We start from the raw sequence: 10,916 nt of genomic DNA, 5'->3' as shown, positions 1-10,916 counted from the left end.
CATACAGTATAGAACACCATCTAGAAGACAGAGACATATCATTACATACAGTATAGAACACCATCTAGAAGACAGAGACATATCATTACATACAGTATAGAACACCATCTAGAAGACATATCATTACATACAGTATAGAACACCATCTAGAAGACATATCATTCATTACAGTATAGAACACAGTATAGAACATATCATTACATCTAGAACACCATCTAGAAGACAGAGACATATCATTACATACAGTATAGAACACCATCTAGAAGACATATCATTACATACAGTATAGAACACCATCTAGACAGAGACATATCATTACATACAGTATAGAACACCATCTAGACATATCATTACATACAGTAAGACAGAGACATATCATTACATACAGTATAGAACACCATCTAGAAGACATATCATTACATACAGTATAGACCACACCATCTACAGTATAGAACACCATCTAGTAGACATATCATTACATACAGTATAGAACACCATCTAGAAGACAGAGACATATCATTACATACAGTATAGAACACCATCTAGTAGACATATCATTACATACAGTATAGAACACCATCTAGAAGACAGAGACATATCATTACATACAGTATAGAACACCATCTAGAAGACATATCATTACATACAGTATAGAACACCATCACATATCATTATACAGTATAGAGACACCATCAGTATAGAAGTATAGACACATCTAGTAGACATATCATTATACAGTATAGAACACCATCTAGAAGACATATCATTACATACAGTATAGAACACCATCTAGAAGACATTACATACAGTATAGAACACCATCTAGAAGACAGAGACATATCATTACATACAGTATAGAACACCATCAGAAGACATATCATTACATACAGTATAGACAGAGACATATCATTACATACAGTATAGAACACCATCTAGAAGACATATCATTACATACAGTATAGAACACCATCTAGAAGACATATCATTACATACAGTATAGAACACCATCTAGAAGACATATCATTACATACAGTATAGAACACCATCTAGTAGACATATCATTACATACAGTATAGAACACCATCTAGTAGACATATCATTACATACAGTATAGAACACCATCTAGAAGACATATCATTACATACAGTATAGAACACCATCTAGAAGACAGAGACATATCATTACATACAGTATAGAACACCATCTAGAAGAGACATATCATTACACAGTATCATCTAGAAGACAGAGACATATCATTACATACAGTATAGAACACCATCTAGAAGACAGAGACATATCATTACATACAGTATAGAACACCATCTAGAAGACATATCATTACATACAGTATAGAACACCATCTAGAAGACAGAGACATATCATTACATACAGTATAGAACACCATCTAGAAGACATATCATTACATACAGTATAGAACACCATCTAGAACACCATCTAAGACATATCATTACATACAGTATAGAACACCATCTAGACATAGACATATCATTACATACAGTATAGAACACCATCTAGAAGACATATATCATTACATACAGTATAGAACACCATCTAGTAGACATATCATTACATACAGTATAGAACACCATCTAGAAGACATATCATTACATACAGTATAGAACACCATCTAGAAGACATATCATTACATATATCATCTAGAAGACATACAGTATACAGTATAGAACACCATCTAGAAGACAGAGACATATCATTACATACAGTATAGAACACACCATCATTACTACAGTAAGATCTAGAAGACATATCATTACATACAGTATAGAACACCATCTAGACAAGACATATCATTACATACAGTATAGAACACCATCTAGAAGACAGACATATCATTACATACAGTATAGAACACCATCTAGAAGACAGAGACATATCATTACATACAGTATAGAACACCATCTAGAAGACATATCATTACATACAGTATAGAACACCATCTAGAAGACATATCATTACATACAGTATAGAGACACCATCTAGAGACATATCATTACATACAGTATAGAACACCATCTAGAAGACAGAGACATATCATTACATACAGTATAGAACACCATCTAGAAGACATATCATTACATACAGTATAGAACACCATCTAGAAGACAGAGACATATCATTACATACAGTATAGAACACCATCTAGAAGACATATCATTACATACAGTATAGAACACCATCTAGAAGACATATCATTACATACAGTAGAACACCATCTAGAACACCATCTAGAAGACAGAGACATATCATTACATACAGTATAGAACACCATCTAGAAGACATATCATTACATACAGTATAGAACACCATCTAGACATATCATTACATACAGTATAGACATCTATCATTACATACAGTATAGAACACCATCTAGAAGACAGAGACATATCATTACATACAGTATAGAACACCATCACATATCATTCATACAGTATAGAACACCATCTAGAGACATATCATTACATACAGTATAGAACACCATCTAGAAGACATATCATTACATACAGTATAGAACACCATCTAGAAGACATATCATTACATACAGTATAGAACACCATCTAGAAGACAGAGACATATCATTACATACAGTATAGAACACCATCTAGAAGACATATCATTACATACAGTATAGAACACCATCTAGACAGAGACATATCATTACATACAGTATAGAACACCATCTAGAAGACATATCATTACATAAGATAGAAGACATATCATTACATACAGTATAGAACACCATCTAGAAGACATATCATTACATACAGTATAGAACACCATCTAGAAGACAGAGACATATCATTACATACAGTATAGAACACACTAGAAGACATATCATTACATACAGTATAGAACACCATCTAGAAGACATATCATTACATACAGTATAGAACACCATCTAGAAGACAGAGACATATCATTACATACAGTATATCTAGAACATACCATTACATAGTATAGAACACCATCTAGAAGACATATCATTACATACAGTATAGAACACCATCTAGTAGACATATCATTACATACAGTATAGAACACCATCTAGAAACACATATCATTACATACAGTATAGAACACCATCTAGAAGACATATCATTACATACAGTATAGAACACCATCTAGAAGACATATCATTACATACAGTATAGATCTAGAAGACATATCATTACATACAGTATAGAACACCATCTAGAAGACATATCATTACATACAGTATAGAACACCATCTAGAAGACAGAGACATATCATTACATACAGTATAGAACACCATCTAGAAGACATATCATTACATACAGTATAGAACACCATCTAGAAGACACCATCATAGTATAGAAGACATATCATTACATACAGTATAGAACACCATCTAGAATAGAACACCACTAGACAGAGACATATCATTACATACAGTATAGAACACCATCTAGAAGACAGAGACATATCATTACATACAGTATAGAACACCATCTAGAAGACATATCATTACATACAGTATAGAACAAATCAAATCAAATCAAATTTATTTATATAGCCCTTCGTACATCAGCTGATATCTCAAAGTGCTGTACAGAAACCCAGCCTAAAACCCCAAACAGCAAGCAATGCAGGTGTAGAAGCACGGTGGCTAGGAAAAACTCCCTAGAAAGGCCAAAACCTAGGAAGAAACCTAGAGAGGAACCAGGCTATGTGGGGTGGCCAGTCCTCTTCTGGCTGTGCCGGGTGGAGATTATAACAGAACATGGCCAAGATGTTCAAATGTTCATAAATGACCAGCATGGTCGAATAATAATAAGGCAGAACAGTTGAAACTGGAGCAGCAGCACAGTCAGATGGAAGTTGAAACTGGAGCAGCAGCATGGCCAGGTGGACTGGGGACAGCAAGGAGTCATCATGTCAGGTAGTCCTGGGGCATGGTCCTAGGGCCCAGGTCAGTTGAAACTGGAACAGCAGCATGGCCAGGTGGACTGGGGACAGCAAGGAGTCATCATGTCAGGTAGTCCTGGAGCTCAGGTCCTAGGGCTCAGGTCCTCCGAGAGAGAGAAAGAAAGAGAGAAGGAGAGAATTAGAGAACGCACACTTAGATTCACACAGGACACCGAATAGGACAGGAGAAGTACTCCAGATATAACAAACTGACCCCAGCCCCCCGACACATAAACTACTGCAGCATAAATACTGGAGGCTGAGACAGGAGGGGTCAGGAGACACTGTGGCCCCATCTGAGGTCACCCCCGGACAGGGCCAAACAGGAAGGATATAACCCCACCCACTTTGCCAAAGCACAGCCCCACACCACTAGAGGGATATCTTCAACCACCAACTTACCATCCTGAGACAGGGCCGAGTATAGCCCACAAAGATCTCCGCCACGGCACAACCCAGGGGGCGCCAGCAGACAGGATGACCACAAAAGTGAATCAACCCACTCAGGTGACGCACCCCCTCCAGGGACGGCATGAGAGAGCCCCAGTAAGCCAGTGACCCAGCCCCTGTAATAGGGTTAGAGGCAGAGAATCCCAGTGGAAAGAGGGGAACCGGCCAGGCAGAGACAGCAAGGGCGGTTCGTTGCTCCAGAGCCTTTCCGTTCACCTTCACACTCCTGGGCCAGACTACACTCAATCATATGACCCACTGAAGAGATGAGTCTTCAGTAAAGACTTAAAGGTTGAGACCGAGTTTGCGTCTCTGACATGGGTAGGCAGACCGTTCCATAAAAATGGAGCTCTATAGGAGAAAGCCCTGCCTCCAGCTGTTTGCTTAGAAATTCTAGGGACAATTAGGAGGCCTGCGTCTTGTGACCGTAGCGTACGTGTAGGTATGTACGGCAGGACCAAATCAGAGAGATAGGTAGGAGCAAGCCCATGTAATGCTTTGTAGGTTAGCAGTAAAACCTTGAAATCAGCCCTTGCTTTGACAGGAAGCCAGTGTAGAGAGGCTAGCACTGGAGTAATATGATCAAATTTTTTGGTTCTAGTCAGGATTCTAGCAGCCGTATTTAGCACTAACTGAAGTTTATTTAGTGCTTTATCCGGGTAGCCGGAAAATAGAGCATTGCAGTAGTCTAACCTAGAAGTGACAAAAGCATGGATTAATTTTTCTGCATCATTTTTGGACAGAAAGTTTCTGAGAACACCATCTAGAAGACAGAGACATATCATTACATACAGTATAGAACACCATCTAGTAGACATATCATTACATACAGTATAGAACACCATCTAGAAGACAGAGACATATCATTACATACAGTATAGAACACCATCTAGAAGACAGAGACATATCATTACATACAGTATAGAACACCATCTAGTAGACATATTATTACATACAGTATAGAACACCATCTAGAAGACATATCATTACAAACAGTATAGAACACCTTCTAGAAGACATATCATTACATACAGTATAGAACACCATCTAGAAGACATATCATTACATACAGTATAGAACACCATCTAGAAGACATATCATTACATACAGTATAGAACACCATCTAGAAGACATATCATTACATACAGTATAGAACACCATCTAGAAGACATATCATTACATACAGTATAGAACACCATCTAGAAGACATATCATTACATACAGTATAGAACACCATCTAGAAGACAGAGACATATCATTACATACAGTATAGAACACCATCTAGTAGACATATTATTACATACAGTATAGAACACCATCTAGAAGACAGAGACATATCATTACATACAGTATAGAACACCATCTAGTAGACATATCATTACATACAGTATAGAACACCATCTAGTAGACATATCATTACATACAGTATAGAACACCATCTAGAAGACAGAGACATATCATTACATACAGTATAGAACACCATCTAGAAGACAGAGACATATCATTACATACAGTATAGAACACCATCTAGTAGACATATCATTACATACAGTATAGAACACCATCTAGAAGACATATCATTACATACAGTATAGAACACCACCTAGTAGACATATCATTACATACAGTATAGAACACCATCTAGAAGACATATCATTTCATACAGTATAGAACACCATCTAGAAGACATATCATTACATACAGTATAGAACACCATCTAGAAGACATATCATTACATACAGTATAGAACACCATCTAGAAGACAGAGACATATCATTACATACAGTATAGAACACCACCTAGTAGACATATTATTACTTACAGTATAGAACACCATCTAGAAGACATATTATTACATACAGTATAGAACACCATCTAGTAGACATATCATTACATACAGTATAGAACACCATCTAGTAGACATATTATTACATACAGTATAGAACACCATCATTACTTACAGTATAGAACACCATCTAGAAGACATATTATTACATACAGTATAGAACACCATCTAGAAGACAGAGACATATCATTACATACACATATCATTACATACAGTATAGAACACCATCTAGAAGACAGAGACATATCATTACATACAGTATAGAACACCATCTAGAGACATATCATTACATCTAGAACACCATCTAGAAGACAGAGACATATCATTACATACAGTATAGAACACCATCTAGAAGACAGAGACATATCATTACATACAGTATAGAACACCATCTAGAAGACAGAGACATATCATTACATACAGTATAGAACACCATCTAGAAGACATATCATTACATACAGTATAGAACACCATCTAGAAGACATATCATTACATACAGTATAGAACACCATCTAGTAGACAGAGACATATCATTACATACAGTATAGAACACCATCTAGAAGACATATCATTACATACAGTATAGAACACCATCTAGTAGACATATCATTACATACAGTATAGAACACCATCTAGAAGACAGAGACATATCATTACATACAGTATAGAACACCATCTAGAAGACATATCATTACATACAGTATAGAACACCATCTAGTAGACCATCTAGTATAGAACACCATCTAGAAGAGACATATCATTACATACAGTATAGAACACCATCAGTATAGAAGACATATCATTACATACAGTATAGAACACCATCTAGAAGACATATCATTACATACAGTATAGAACACCATCTAGAACACCATCTAGACATATCATTACATACAGTATAGAACACCATCTAGAAGACAGAGACATATCATTACATACAGTATAGAACACCATCTAGAAGACAGAGACATATCATTACATACAGTATAGAACACCATCTAGACAAGACATATCATTACATACAGTATAGAACACCATCTAGAAGACAGAGACATATCATTACATACAGTATAGAACACCATCTAGAAGACATATCATTACATACATATCATAATTACATACAGTATAGAACACCATCTAGAAGACAGAGACATATCATTACATACAGTATAGAACACCATCTAGAAGACATATCATTACATACAGTATAGAACACCATATCATTACATACAGTATAGAACACCTAGAAGACATATCATTACATACAGTATAGAACACCATCTAGATAGACAAGACATATCATTACATACAGTATAGAACACCATCTAGAAGACATATCATTACATACAGTATAGAACACCATCTAGACAGAGACATATCATTACATACAGTATAGAACACCATCTAGACAGAGACATATCATTACATACAGTATAGAACACCATCTAGTAGACATATCATTACATACAGTATAGAACACCATCTAGAAGACAGAGACATATCATTACATACAGTATAGAACACCATCTAGAAGACATATCATTACATACAGTATAGAACACCATCTAGTAGACATATTATTACATACAGTATAGAACACCATCTAGAAGACATATCATTACAAACAGTATAGAACACCTTCTAGAAGACATATCATTACATACAGTATAGAACACCATCTAGAAGACATATCATTACATACAGTATAGAACACCATCTAGAAGACATATCATTACATACAGTATAGAACACCATCTAGAAGACAGAGACATATCATTACATACAGTATAGAACACCATCTAGAAGACAGAGACATATCATTACATACAGTATAGAACACCATCTAGAAGACAGAGACATATCATTACATACAGTATAGAACACCATCTAGAAGACATATCATTACATACAGTATAGAACACCATCTAGAAGACATATCATTACATACAGTATAGAACACCATCTAGAAGACATATCATTACATACAGTATATCAACACCATCTAGATATCATTACCATAGAACACCATCTAGAAGACATATCATTACATACAGTATAGAACACCATCTAGAAGACAGAGACATATCATTACATACAGTATATCTAGAGACATAACATTACATACAGTATAGAACACCATCTAGAAGACATATCATTACATACAGTATAGAACACCATCTACAAGACAGAGACATATCATTACATACAGTATAGAACACCATCTAGAAGACAGAGACATATCATTACATACAGTATAGAACACCATCTAGAAGACATATCATTACATACAGTATAGAACACCATCTAGAAGACATATCATTACATACAGTATAGAACACCATCTAGAAGACAGAGACATATCATTACATACAGTATAGAACACCATCTAGAAGACAGAGACATATCATTACATACAGTATAGAACACCATCTAGAAGACATATCATTACATACAGTATAGAACAAATCAAATCAAATCAAATTTATTTATATAGCCCTTCGTACATCAGCTGATATCTCAAAGTGCTGTACAGAAACCCAGCCTAAAACCCCAAACAGCAAGCAATGCAGGTGTAGAAGCACGGTGGCTAGGAAAACTCCTAGAAAGGCCAAAACCTAGGAAGAAACCTAGAGAGGAACCAGGCTATGTGGGGTGGCCAGTCCTCTTCTGGCTGTGCCGGGTGGAGATTAGTAACAGAACATGGCCAAGATGTTCAAATGTTCATAAATGACCAGCATGGTCGAATAATAATAAGGCAGAACAGTTGAAACTGGAGCAGCAGCACAGTCAGATGGAAGTTGAAACTGGAGCAGCAGCATGGCCAGGTGGACTGGGACAGCAAGGAGTCATCATGTCAGGTAGTCCTGGGGCATGGTCCTACAAGGCCCAGGTCAGTTGAAACTGGAACAGCAGCATGGCCAGGTGGACTGGGGACAGCAAGGAGTCATCATGTCAGGTAGTCCTGGAGCTCAGGTCCTAGGGCTCAGGTCCTCCGGAGAGAGAAAGAAAGAGAGAAGGAGAGAATTAGAGAACGCACACTTAGATTCACACAGGACACCGAATAGGACAGGAGAAGTACTCCAGATATAACAAACTGACCCCAGCCCCCCGACACATAAACTACTGCAGCATAAATACTGGAGGCTGAGACAGGAGGGGTCAGGAGACACTGTGGCCCCATCTGAGGTCACCCCCGGACAGGGCCAAACAGGAAGGATATAACCCCACCCACTTTGCCAAAGCACAGCCCCCACACCACTAGAGGGATATCTTCAACCACCAACTTACCATCCTGAGACAGGGCCGAGTATAGCCCACAAAGATCTCCGCCACGGCACAACCCAGGGGGGGGGCGCCAACGCAGACAGGATGACCACAAAAGTGAATCAACCCACTCAGGTGACGCACCCCTCCAGGGACGGCATGAGAGAGCCCCAGTAAGCCAGTGACCCAGCCCCTGTAATAGGGTTAGAGGCAGAGAATCCCAGTGGAGAGGGGAACCGGCCAGGCAGAGACAGCAAGGGCGGTTCGTTGCTCCAGAGCCTTTCCGTTCACCTTCACACTCCTGGGCCAGACTACACTCAATCATATGACCCACTGAAGAGATGAGTCTTCAGTAAAGACTTAAAGGTTGAGACCGAGTTTGCGTCTCTGACATGGGTAGGCAGACCGTTCCATAAAAATGGGCTCTATAGGGAGAAAGCCCTGCCTCCAGCTGTTTGCTTAGAAATTCTAGGGACAATTAGGAGGCCTCGTCTTGTGACCGTAGCGTACGTGTAGGTATATGCAGCAGGACCAAATCAGAGAGATAGGTAGGAGCAAGCCCATGTAATGCTTTGTAGGTTAGCAGTAAGGCCTGAAATCAGCCCTTGCTTTGACAGGAAGCCAGTGTAGAGAGGCTAGCACTGGAGTAATATGATCAAATTTTTTGGTTCTAGTCAGGATTCTAGCAGCCGTATTTAGCACTAACTGAAGTTTATTTAGTGCTTTATCCAGATGGCTTAGGAAAATAAGCATTGCAGTAGTCTAACCTAGAAGTGACAAAAGCATGGATTAATTTTTCTGCATCATTTTTGGACAGAAAGTTTCTGAGAACACCATCTAGAAGACAGAGACATATCGTACATACAGTATAGAACACCATCTAGTAGACATATCATTACATACAGTATAGAACACCATCTAAGAAGACAGAGACATATCATTACATACAGTATAGAACACCATCTAGAAGACAGAGACATATCATTACATACAGTATAGAACACCATCTAGTAGACATATTATTACATACAGTATAGAACACCATCTAGAAGACATATCATTACAAACAGTATAGAACACCTTCTAGAAGACATATCATTACATACAGTATAGAACACCACCTAGTAGACATATCATTACATACAGTATAGAACACCATCTAGAAGACAGAGACATATCATTACATACAGTATAGAACACCATCTAGAAGACATATCATTACATACAGTATAGAACATACCATCTGAAGACATATCATTACATACAGTATAGATTTACCTAGAAGACCTTATCATTTACACTTACAGTATAGAACACCATCTAGAAGACAGAGACATATCATTACATACAGTATAGAACACCATCTAGTAGACATATTATTACATACAGTATA

Source organism: Oncorhynchus tshawytscha, linkage group LG01 (genome assembly GCF_018296145.1).
Source record: "Oncorhynchus tshawytscha isolate Ot180627B linkage group LG01, Otsh_v2.0, whole genome shotgun sequence".
In the NCBI taxonomy this organism is placed as follows: Eukaryota; Metazoa; Chordata; class Actinopteri; order Salmoniformes; family Salmonidae; genus Oncorhynchus; species Oncorhynchus tshawytscha.
The sequence above is the reverse complement of the archived record's forward strand: the minus strand, read 5'-3'. Positions refer to the sequence as shown.